Genomic DNA, 11443 nt, shown 5'->3' with positions numbered 1-11443 from the left:
GCTAGGTCATTTCCCATCTGCTAGAAACTTTCAGGGAGTATATGTCACACATACTTGATGGTGACTTGGATTCAGTCATTTCAGTGCTAAAAAGACAGAGTTGGTTCTAGAAAGTGACAAACATAACCTCACAGTAGAGACTCGTGTAGGGTATAAAAGACTGGAGAATGGCTTGGTACAGGTTTTGTATTCTCGAATCAGTATGACAGAAGGGGGACTCCTGAGGCTAAAGACTCACAGGAGGGCATCTGGGCTGACCTGGGTGCCTAGTCTTCATCCTGGCCTGCTTGTTACTTGTGGTTGTGACGGTTAATTCACCATGGTGATGGTTAATTTCAGATTTGCATTCTGAATACATTTTAGAAGCACTAAGGAAGGTAAGAATGTCAGGATCCATATTGCTTATGAGAAAGTATGTGTCTGTTCCACAGGGTTTTAAATGATTTATTTATCTTGTTCTGCCAGGTCTTCGCTGCCGTGCGGGCCTCCTCTAGCTTCAGCGAGCGGGGGCTGCTCTCCAGTTGGAGCTGCGGTGCTCGGGCTTCTCGTTGTGGCGGCTCCTCCTGCTGCATAGCACGGGCTCTAGATGCATGGGCTTAGCTGTTCCGTGGCGTTTGGACTCTTCCCAGACTAAGGATTGGACCTGTGTCCCTGCATTGGCAGGCAGATTCCTATACGCTGTAACACTGGGCAAGTCCCATAGGTTTTTCATTTAATTTTTTTTTTTTAACAAACACTGTCATGCACGAAGATTTGTAAGTGTATGGCCACCACAGAAACATGTTTATTTTCATTGTTGAACTTTAAAACGGAAAGCTTCACTTTGATTACATGAACTGGGTGGAAAAATGCTAGCTATTATTGAAATTGATGGATTTTCTATTTGAAGTATGTGACACAAATACAAAACTGTCAATCTTTTCTTTCTTTCCTTTTTTTTTTTTTTTGTTGTTGTTTGGCTGCATTGCATGGCATGTGAGAACCTAGCTCCTGACTGTGGATCAAAGCCTTTCCCCTGCAGTGGACGCATGGAGCCTTAACCACTGGACCACTGGATCAGGAATGTCCCTGGCATTATTTTCTATTTGTGAAGTATTTCTGTTCTTCATACCACACATCGAAAGCTATTGCTTTACTCCTCTGATGTGCATAAGAGATGTTAGGATGAAAAAACAGCAAATTAAAAACTCATTTTATTCAAGTATGGTTGATTGACAATGTTCTATTAGTTATAGTTATCCAGCAAAGTGATTCAACTCTTACACCTGTTCTTTTTCAGATTCTTTTCTCTTATTTTTTTCTTTTTCCAAGTCGCTCAGTCGCGTCCGAGTCTTTGCGACCCCCTGGACTCTAGCCCACCAGGCTCCTCTGTCTATGAGATTCTCCAGGCAAGAGAGCTTACAAAATACTGAGTATCGTTCCCTGTGCTGCACAGCGGGTCCTTCCCGGCGTCTCTTTTATACACGGCAGTGTGTACGTGTTAATCCCAAACTCCTAGTCTGTCCCTCCCCGCCTTTCCCTTCTGGTGACCGTAAGTTTGTTTTCTGTGTCTGTGGGTCTACTACTTTTTTGAATATAAATTCATTTGCATCTTTTTTTTTTCTTTTTTTTAGATTCCACACATAAGTGATATCGTCTGACGTTCGTCTTTGTCTGACTTACTTAGTGTAATATTCTCTAGGTCCATCCCTGCTGCAAGAGAGACATTATTTCATTCTTTTTTATGGCAGAGAAATATTCCATTGTGTACATATATATATATTTATACACCACATCTTGATTCACTCATCTGTCAACATTTAGGTTGCTTCCATGACTTGGCTATTGTAGGCAGTGCTGAATTAAACATAGGGGAATGTGTATCTTTTCAAATTAAGGTTGTCTCGGAATATGTGCCCAGGGATGGGATTGCAGGACCATATAGTAATTCTATATTTAGTTTTTAAAGGAGTCTCCATATTGTTTTCCATAGTAGCTGTACCAATTTACATTCCCACCAACAATGTAGGAAGGTTCCTTTTTCTCTATACCCTCTCCAGCATTTAGTATTTGTAGACTTTTTGATGATGGCCATTCTGACCAATGTGAAATGATACCTCATTGTAGCTTTGATTTGCATTTCTCTAATAATTTAATTGAGAAGAACAGTTATTTAATCTAGATCAGAAGTTACGTGGTAAGAAAATAAACTCCCTCCCTTACCTACTGCTCTCCACCTGGGTGCCTTTTCCCAATAAAATCTCTTGCTTTGTCAAAAAAAAAAAGAAAAGAAACTCCCTATATTGTACAAGGTAAATCACCTTTTTCCAGTGAAATTTTCTACTTCAAAAATTAGCAATTATTGGATATTTCCTGGTGGTCCAGTGGTTGAGGCTCCGCACTTCCACTGCAGGTTCAATCCCCACTTGGGGAATTAAGATCTTACAAGCACACAGCCCAGCGCCACCCCCTCCCCCACAAAAAATTTGCAATTATTTCAAGATGCTTTTGCAACTTGTCTCAGTTACTTTGGCCTGCTATAACAAAATACCGTAGTCTGTGTGGCTTAAATAACAAACAATGCTTTCTCATGGTTTTGGAGGCTAGAAGGTCCAAGATGAGGGCGCCAGCATATTTGAAGTCTGTGAGGGCCTCTTCATGGTTGGAGAGCCTCTTTCCTTTCCGCTGTGTCCTCACATGTCTGACAAAGAGCTCTCTAGTCTCTTCCTCTTCTTCTGAGGACGCTGATCCTATCATGAGGCCTCCAGCCTCATACCCCATCTAAAGCCAGGCACCTCCTGAGGACCCCGCCTCCTGACACCATCACCTTGGGCTCAGAGTTTCAACATATGAGTTTGGGGAGCACACACATTCAGTCTATAACCCCAGTGCTGGTTTGTGTTTTCTGCTTTTCACATGGCCAGTGGTGTCATTACATTCCCCAAGGCAGATGGTAAATGTTGACCGATACTATGAACAAGTTATAAATTTATTATCAGCTTTCTTAAGAATTCGAAATTTTGTGTTTAATATTTGATGAACTAGGCATCTGACCTTTTCCAAACCGACAGTTGCTTTGACTCTGATCCCTTGGTTAATGCTGTTCCTGATGAAGGAAGTCCAGTGGCTAAGATGCTAGGCTTTCAATTCAGGGGGTCTGGGTTCGATCCCTGATCAGGGAACTAGATCTCCAGTGCTGCAACTAAAGATCTCAGATGCCTCAAGGAAGACTGAGTGCAGCCAAATAATTTTTTAAAAAATCAAGTACAAAACTATAACCGATTTTTTAAAGAAAAAATAATAGCTCTTCTGTGCTGATGCATCCCCTGCCTTCAGGGGGGAAACACAAAGCCTGAGAGGTCTACGCTGAGGTGGAGGGAATGCTCTCCTCACGGAAAGTTCTGCCACTGTGGCCTGTCGATAAAGGGATTGGTACTGTGGCCTGAAACTGAACTGAACATGAGAACTTTTGAGTATTTCATCTAGAGTACAGTGGCCTTTCCCTTACTGAACTGCATAACTGATTAGGGCATTTAGAATTTGGTGAGGCCGTCCAAGCACAGGTGGGGAAAACATTTCCAGACACAGAGCATTTCAGAATGGAGTGAGTTTATTAAGAGCAAGAAGCAGAGATAATGAGGGCGCCGGAAGCAAGGAAGCGAGTCAGCCTCCTGACAGGTCAGCCTCCTGACAGGCCAGGGAGAGCTGAGGGACACTGGGAACCGTGGGCTGGCTGAGGGGGAGCCGGCACTTTTCGGGTCAGTAGCCGGTTTTTCTAGCCTCGGGACGAAACTCCTGCTGGAAGGTCGGGACTAGCTGATTGATTAGAGAGCTACAGGGTGAGTACGTGGGCGCTTCTGCCACATATGGGGTCAGGAAGCCTGCTGCTGAAGGTCAGGGGGGCTTTTGGCAACAGTTACAGAGGGGCTCAGTCAGCTTCGGAGGTCACCTTGGTTCTGGCCTCTGTGTCTGTGGCCTTGGTACAAGGCCTCGCAGCTGTGGCCTTGGGGCAGGACTGCACAGAATTGTTTGTGTGAGGTGCAGATGCTTTGATGTGCTGGTTAGAAGCATTCATGATCCCTAAGGATTGCCTCCATAACTTTAGCAGAAAGCATTAAGGGGAACAGCCGATATTCCAAAGACTTCAAAGTCAAGGAATTGTAACAGCACCACTTATATGGGAGAAAAAGTACCCTCCTCAATCAAGGATTACTACAATGCTGTCTCTCAGTTTAATAGCCTTATCTCTGAAAAGAGAGAAAATGAAAGTCGCTCAGTCGTCTCTGACTCTTTGCGACCCCAGAGATTATATAGTCCATGGAATTCTCCAGGCCAGAATACTGGAGTGGGTAGCCGTTCCCTTTTCCAGGGGATCTTCCCAACCCAGGGATCAAATCCAGGTCTCCCAATTGCAGGTGGATTCTTTACCAGCTAAGCCACTAGGAGCTTGGCAAATCGTTGTGGTCAATTGATGTTTAAGTAAAAAGTGGCCACTCTTGCTCCGTCAGCGTTGAACATTGGTGAGTGAATTGTTGCCTCTAGTGGTACTTGGTATGCAACCTTGAATTTTGCCCATGTCTTCTTTCCAGTATCCATTCAGGGAAACATGCTTTCTTTTACCTGGCAACATATGCTGTACACATTCTTCCTTTCACTGGCTTATTTAAAATTCCCCTGAATTATTTCATTAATGGGTCAGACTCTTATACAATAATATCTGCCAATAGATGTTTAAACATTCCATCACAATAATGAAATTAAGCAGTATATTCTGATAGTGGCCCCCACAGAGGAAAATACTCTCATTGCATGCTATTCAAGCAGCTGGATATGAACAGGTCTTGAATGAGGAGAAATCCAGGCCATATCTCTTAAAGTATCTTTATGTGGGGCTATTTAGGTAGCTTTCAAAAGCATTTCCCAACTCATATAAAACAAATTATTAGCTCCTGGCCCCCAAACATGAAGGATAAACACTCACATTGTCATAGCCTGCGGAAAGCACATTCTAAGCTGGAAATTCTGTTAAATCTCTGTATTAAGTTGTTGGATAAACATCTAAATGTGAAAAGAGGCTCCTAAAGTAAAAAAAGAAAAAAGATTTGGAAGTGTTCTAGACGGCAGTAAACCAAGCTCCACTTTCTATCCCATTCAGACCCCAAAGCATTATAGGTGCCTGTAATAATCTCACCACTGCTGAGAGGCTTTGGCATTTACACACTGATGGTATTTGTTGTTCCCTGAACTTTGAATTTGATCCTTTTGCTGAATCACGCATACCCTTTTAGCTAATCTATTACTAGACTCTAGTAAGAAATTGTCTGATTTAGAAGGAAGTTCTAATTCTCCAGTTCAGCATTCTCATCCTTAATAAGTTCTTTCTGAATTGAAACCATGTAAGTTGGGTCACAGTGGCAGATTTTATTTTTTTGGGCTCCAGAATCACTGCAGATGGTGACTACAGCCATGAAATTAAAAGAATCTTGCTGCTTGGAAGAAAAGTTATGACCAACATAGACAGCATATTAAAAAGCAGAGGCATTACTTTGCCAACAAAGGTCCGTCTGATCAAAGCTATGGTTTTTCCAGTAGTCATGTATGGATGTGAGAGTTGGACTATAAAGAAAGCTGAGCACCGAAGAATTGATGCTCTTGAACTGTGGTGTTGGAGAAGACTCTTGAGAGTCCCTTGGACTGCAAGGCGATCCAACCAGTCCATCCTAAAGGAGATCAGTCCTGATTATTCACTGGAAGGGCTGATGTTGAAGCGGAAACGCCAATACTTTGGCCACCTGATCCGAAGAGCTGACTCAGCAATATTTCTGAGATTCACACATGTTGTTGTATATCAGTAGTTCATTCCTTTTTATTGCTGATTATATAATTTTCCATTATATGAGTGTACCACAAGTTGATTGGTTGTTTCCAATTTGGGGCTCTTGTGAATGAACTGACATAAACATTCAGTTCAGTTCAGTTGCTCAGTTGTGTCCGACTCTTTGCGACCCCATGGACTGCAGCACACCAGGCCTCCCTGTCCATCACCAACTCCCAGAGTTTACCCAAACTCATGTCCAGTGAGTTGGTGATGCCATCCAACCATCTCATCCTCTATTGTCCTCTTCTCCCACCTTTAATCTTTCCCAGCATCAGGATCTTTTCAAATGAGTCAGTTCTTTGCATGAGGTGGCCAAAGTATTGGAGTTTGAGCTTCAGCATTAGTCCTTCCAATGAATATTCAGGACTGATTTCCTTTAGTATAGACTGGTTGGATCTCCTTGCAGTCCAAGGGACTCTCAAGAGTCTTCTCCAACACCACAGTTCAAAAGCATCAATTCTTCAACACTCAGCTTTCTTTATAGTCCAATTCTCACATCCATACATGACTATTGGAAAAACCATAGCTTTGACTAGATGGATCTTCATTGGCAAAGTAATGTCTCTGCTTTATAATATGCTGTCTAGGTTGGTCATAACTTTTCTTTTTTTTTTTTTTTTCTTTTGTTTTCATAACTTTTCTTCCAAGCAGCAAGATTCTTTTAATTTCATGGCTGTAGTCACCATCTGCAGTGATTCAGTAGCCCGAAAAAATAAAGTCAGCCACTGTTTCCACTGTTTCCCCACCTATTTGCCATGAAGTGATGGGACCAGATGCCATGATCTTAGTTTTCTGAATGTTGAGCTTTAAGCCAACTTTTTCACTCTCCTCTTTCACTTTCATCAAGAGGCTCTTTCGTTCTTCTTTGCTTTCTGCCATAAGGGTGGTATCATCTGCATATCTGAGGTTATTGATATTTCTCCCAGCAATCTTGATTCCAGTTTGTGTTTCATCCAGCCCAGCATTTCTCATGATGTACTCTGCATATAAGTTAAATAAGCAGTGTGACAGCATACAGCCTTGATGTACTCCTTTCCCTATTTGGAACCAGTCTGTTGTTCCATGTCCAGTTATACTGTTGCTTCCTGACCTGCATACAGATTTCTCAAGAGGCAGGTCAGGTGGTCTGGTATTCCCATCTCTTTCCGAATTTTCCAGAGTTTGTTGTGGTCCACAGTCAAAGGCTTTGGCATAGTCAATAAAGCAGAAGTAGATATTTTTCTGGAACTCTTGCTTTTTCAATAATCCAGCGGATGTTGGCAATTTGATCTCTTGTTCCCTCTACCTTTTCTAAATCCAGCTTGAACATCTGGAAGTTCACAGTTCACGTACTGTTAAAGCCTGGCTTGGAGAATTTTGAGCATTACTTTACTAGTGTGAGATGAGTGCAATTGTGCGGTAGTTTGAGCATTCTTTGGCATTGCCTTTCTTTGGGATTGGAATGAAAACTGACCTTTTCCAGTCCTGTGGCCACTGCTGAGTTTTCCAAATTTGCTAGCATATTGAGTGCAGCACTTTCACAGCATCATCTTTTAGGATTTGAAATAGCTCAACTAGAATTCCATCACCTCCAACAGCTTTGTTCATAGTGATGCTTCCTAAGGCCCACTTGACTTCACATTCCAGGATGTCTGGCTCTAGGTTGGTGATCACACCATCGTGTGTGATTATCTGGGTCGTGAAGATCTTTTTTGTATAGTTCTTCTTTGTATTCTTGCCACCTCTTCTTAATATCTTCTGCTTCTGTTAGGTCCATAGCATTTCTGTCCTTTATTGGGCCCATCTTTGCATAAAAGGTTCCCGTGGTATCTCTAATTTTCTTGAAGAGATCTCTAGTCTTCCCCATTCTGTTGTTTTCCTCTATTTCTTTGCATTGATCACTGAGGAAGACTTTCTTATCTCTCCTTGCTAGTCTTTGGAACTCTGCATTCAAATAGGTATATCTTTCCCTTTCTCCTTTGCCTTTCACTTCTCTTCTTTTCTCAGCTATTTGTAAGGCCTCCTCAGACAACCACTTTGCCTTTTTGCATTTCTTTTTCTTGGGGATGGTCTTGATCACTGCCTCCTGTACAATGTCATGAACCTCTGCCCATAGTTCTTCAGGCACTCTGTCTATCAGATCTAATCCCTTGAATCTATTTGTCACTGACAGATCATGGTGGAGAGTTCTGACAAAAAGTGGTCCACTGGAGCAGGGAATGGCAAACCACTTCAGTATTCTTGCCTTGAGAACCCCATGAACAGTATGAAAAGGCAAAAAGATAGGACACTGAAAGATGAACTCCCCAGGTCTGTAGGTGCCCAGTATGCTACTGGAGATCAGTGGAGAAGTAACTCCAGAAAGTATGAAGGTATGGAACCAAAGCACAAACAATACCCAGATGTGGATGTGACTGGTGATAGAAGCAAGGTCCAATGCTGTAAAGAGCAATATTGCATAGGAATCTGGAATGTTAGGTCCATGAATCAAGGCAAATTGGAAGTGGTCAAACAGGAGATGGCAAGAGTGAACGTCGACATTCCAGGAATCAGCGAACTAAAATGGACTGGAATGGGTGAATTTAACTCAGATGACCATTACATCTACTCCTGTGGGCAGGAATCCCTTAGAAGAAATGGAGTAGCCATCATGGTCAACAAAAGAGTCTGAAATGCAGTACTTGGATGCAATCTCAAAAATGACAGAATGATCTCTGTTCGTTTCCAAGGCAAACCATTCAATGTCATGGTAATCCAAGCCTATGCCCCCACCAGAAACACTGAAGTTGAGTGGTTCTATGAAGACCTACAAGACCTTTTAGAACTAACACCCAAAAAAAGATGTCCTTTTCATTATAGGGGACTGGAATGCAAAAGTAGGAAGTCAAGAAACACCTGGAGTAACAGGCAAATTTGGCCTTGGAGAATGAAGCAGGGCAAAGGCTAATAGAGTTCTGCCAAGAGAACGCACTGGTCATAGCAAACACCCTCTTCCAACAAAACAAGAGAAGAGTCTACACATGGACATCACCAGATGGATGACACTGAAATCAGATTGATTATATTCTCTGCAGCCAAAGATGGAGAAGCTCTATATAGTCAGCAAAAACAAAACCGGGAGCTGACTGTGGCTCAGATCATGAACCCCTTGTTGCCAAATTCAGACTGTAGTGTTTACTACTGAATAAAAAAATTGATGTATACGTGGACCTGCCCAGTTCAAACCTATGTTGTTCAGGGGCCACCTGTAGTCAGAAGGTCATATATATTAAACGTATACTTGTAAGATCTGTTTTTAGCATGTACGCAACATAATCTGAGACTTAAAAATTCTGTCTTGATTAATTCAGACAGAGATCATCAGTACATGAAACTGTTAGGGGAAAGACTGACTGAAACCCCACCCTTGGACCAGGCACCGTAGAAAGTATTTGCATGAGTTATTTTAGGACAGAAGGTGCTGGTAAGGAACAAGGAACTAACAAGCCACCACCTGCCAGAAAAATCTGGGAAAGGTCAAAAGGAGAGAGGAGAGGCCAATCTGTATGTCCTACCAACTTCCCAGAATCCTCCTTGTTGGAATCCATCTTGGCTGAGCAGTGTGTGTGCCACCAGGAAGTACCCTGAGTCAGAATGATTGACCAGAGACAACCCAGAAACTCTTCCCATTACTATAAAATCCGAGACTGCAAGTCCCGTGGCAGAGCAGTCCTCCTGGGTTCCCTGACCTGCTCTCCGCCCAGGTGCCCCTTCCCGGTAAAGGCCCTTGCTCTGTCAGCACGTGTATCTCCTCGGACAGTTCATTTCCAAGTGTTAGACAAGAGCTCACTCTCAGACCCTGGACAGGGTACCCCTTTCTGCAACGAAACCCTAAAATGAAAGATTGGGAACTTGCGAGTGGGGGGAGCAGACTGACACCACGCGAACCCACTGCTTGATCTCGGCATGATTAGGAGTGGATCACCCACGCTACTTGTATCTCCTTGTTACGCATCAGGAAGTACATGGGACCACTGCTGAAGCATTCTTAAGAGGGGAGAAAAGTTGACCTAGAATATAATCGAGTCATTAGCACTTCCATTTGGTGAAAAATATGAGGAACAAGTTAAATGAAACTATGACTATGCAAAAAGAATGTGAGATGTCCTATAGGCCAACTGGTAGGTCTCTTCCATAAACAAATGCATGAAAAGTGGTGAGACTGCTGAAGTTTAAACTAGACTTTTGAAATATAACAATGAAATGTAATGTGTCAACCATGTCTTATCCTAATGGAAGCCAACTGAAACTTTTTTTTTTTGATCTCCTGCATTGGGGGCACAGAGTCTTAGCCAATGGACCACCAGGAAGTTGTGAAGCCACCTGAAACTTTTTAAAAACAATCAGGGATATTTGAACATAGATGTGGTATGAAGTGTCACAAAAGAATTGTTCATTTATTTTTAGTGTGACAGTGGCTTTGTAGTTATGTAAGAAGTTGCCTGTTGCAGTGCGTGCAGACTGGCATATACTGGCATCTCTAGTACCTCCAGCGCAGTATTGAATGAGAGGTGTGAGAGTGACCTTGGGTAGCCTCGCCCTGCAATGGCTTGAAGCGGGGCTTGGGCTCCCAGGCAGAGGTTCAGGCCGTGTTGCGGCGCTGAGAGCACCAAATCCTAACCACTAGACCGGTGGTCACGGACAAGGGCCCTGGCCCTTCAGTTTTGCAGAAAAGGATTCCCACAAAGACGGAAAGTGGTGAAACAGGTTAAGTATTTTTTAAGTGGGAAAAGAGTACAGTCCATGTGGATAGATAGACTAGCAGATGCAGAGAGAGAGGAGAGAGTCGCGCCCTTGTGGCAATTTGGATTACTTTTATCAGGCATGTCTTCTGGGTTTTCTTTGGCCAATCATTTTGATTTCCCTGGTTCACAGTCCACAGTTAGTACATCTCAGGATCCTCCATGTGGGCGCACACATCTCTTAGCCAAGATGGACTCTACCGCAAAGGCCTATGGGTAGAGTATCCCTTGATATCACTCCCCTTTGACCTCCGAGGAGCCCTTCTGTGCCTGTGTGGTTGGGAAGGTCTCCTGACTTCGAGAATGAGAAATATGTGGTCTAGTCAGGGTCCGGCTACTTCTCTTAATTGTCCTGCTCTTCTCATCTTGGAGTTTCAGTTCACAGGGAATGAATGTCTAATTAGTTTACCCTGGTGGGACCCATCTACCTCCTGCCTCAAGAGCAGACATCACTGCCTGGTTACCAATCTTAGAGGGAAAATTGTTTCACTATTAAATATAATGTCAGCTATATGTTTTCTGTATATGCCCTTTTTCATTTTGAGGAAATTCCCTGCTCTTATTTTGCTGAGGGTTTTTTTTTTTTTCCTTTCTCCTTCATGAATGGGTATTGAATTTTGTTAAATGCTTTTTCTGTGTCTATTGAGATAATCATAAGGGTTTTATTCTTCGACGCTAGTATGTGTGCATGCTAAGTCACTTCAATCATGTCTGACTCTCTGGGACCCTATGGACTGTAGCCCACCAGGCTCCTCCTCTGTCCATGGGATTCTCCGGGCAAGAATACTGGAGTGGGGTGCCATGCCCTCCTCCAGGGGATCTTTCC

This window comes from Dama dama, chromosome 8 (genome assembly GCF_033118175.1).
Source record: "Dama dama isolate Ldn47 chromosome 8, ASM3311817v1, whole genome shotgun sequence".
Classification (NCBI taxonomy): Eukaryota; Metazoa; Chordata; class Mammalia; order Artiodactyla; family Cervidae; genus Dama; species Dama dama.
The sequence above is the reverse complement of the archived record's forward strand: the minus strand, read 5'-3'. Positions refer to the sequence as shown.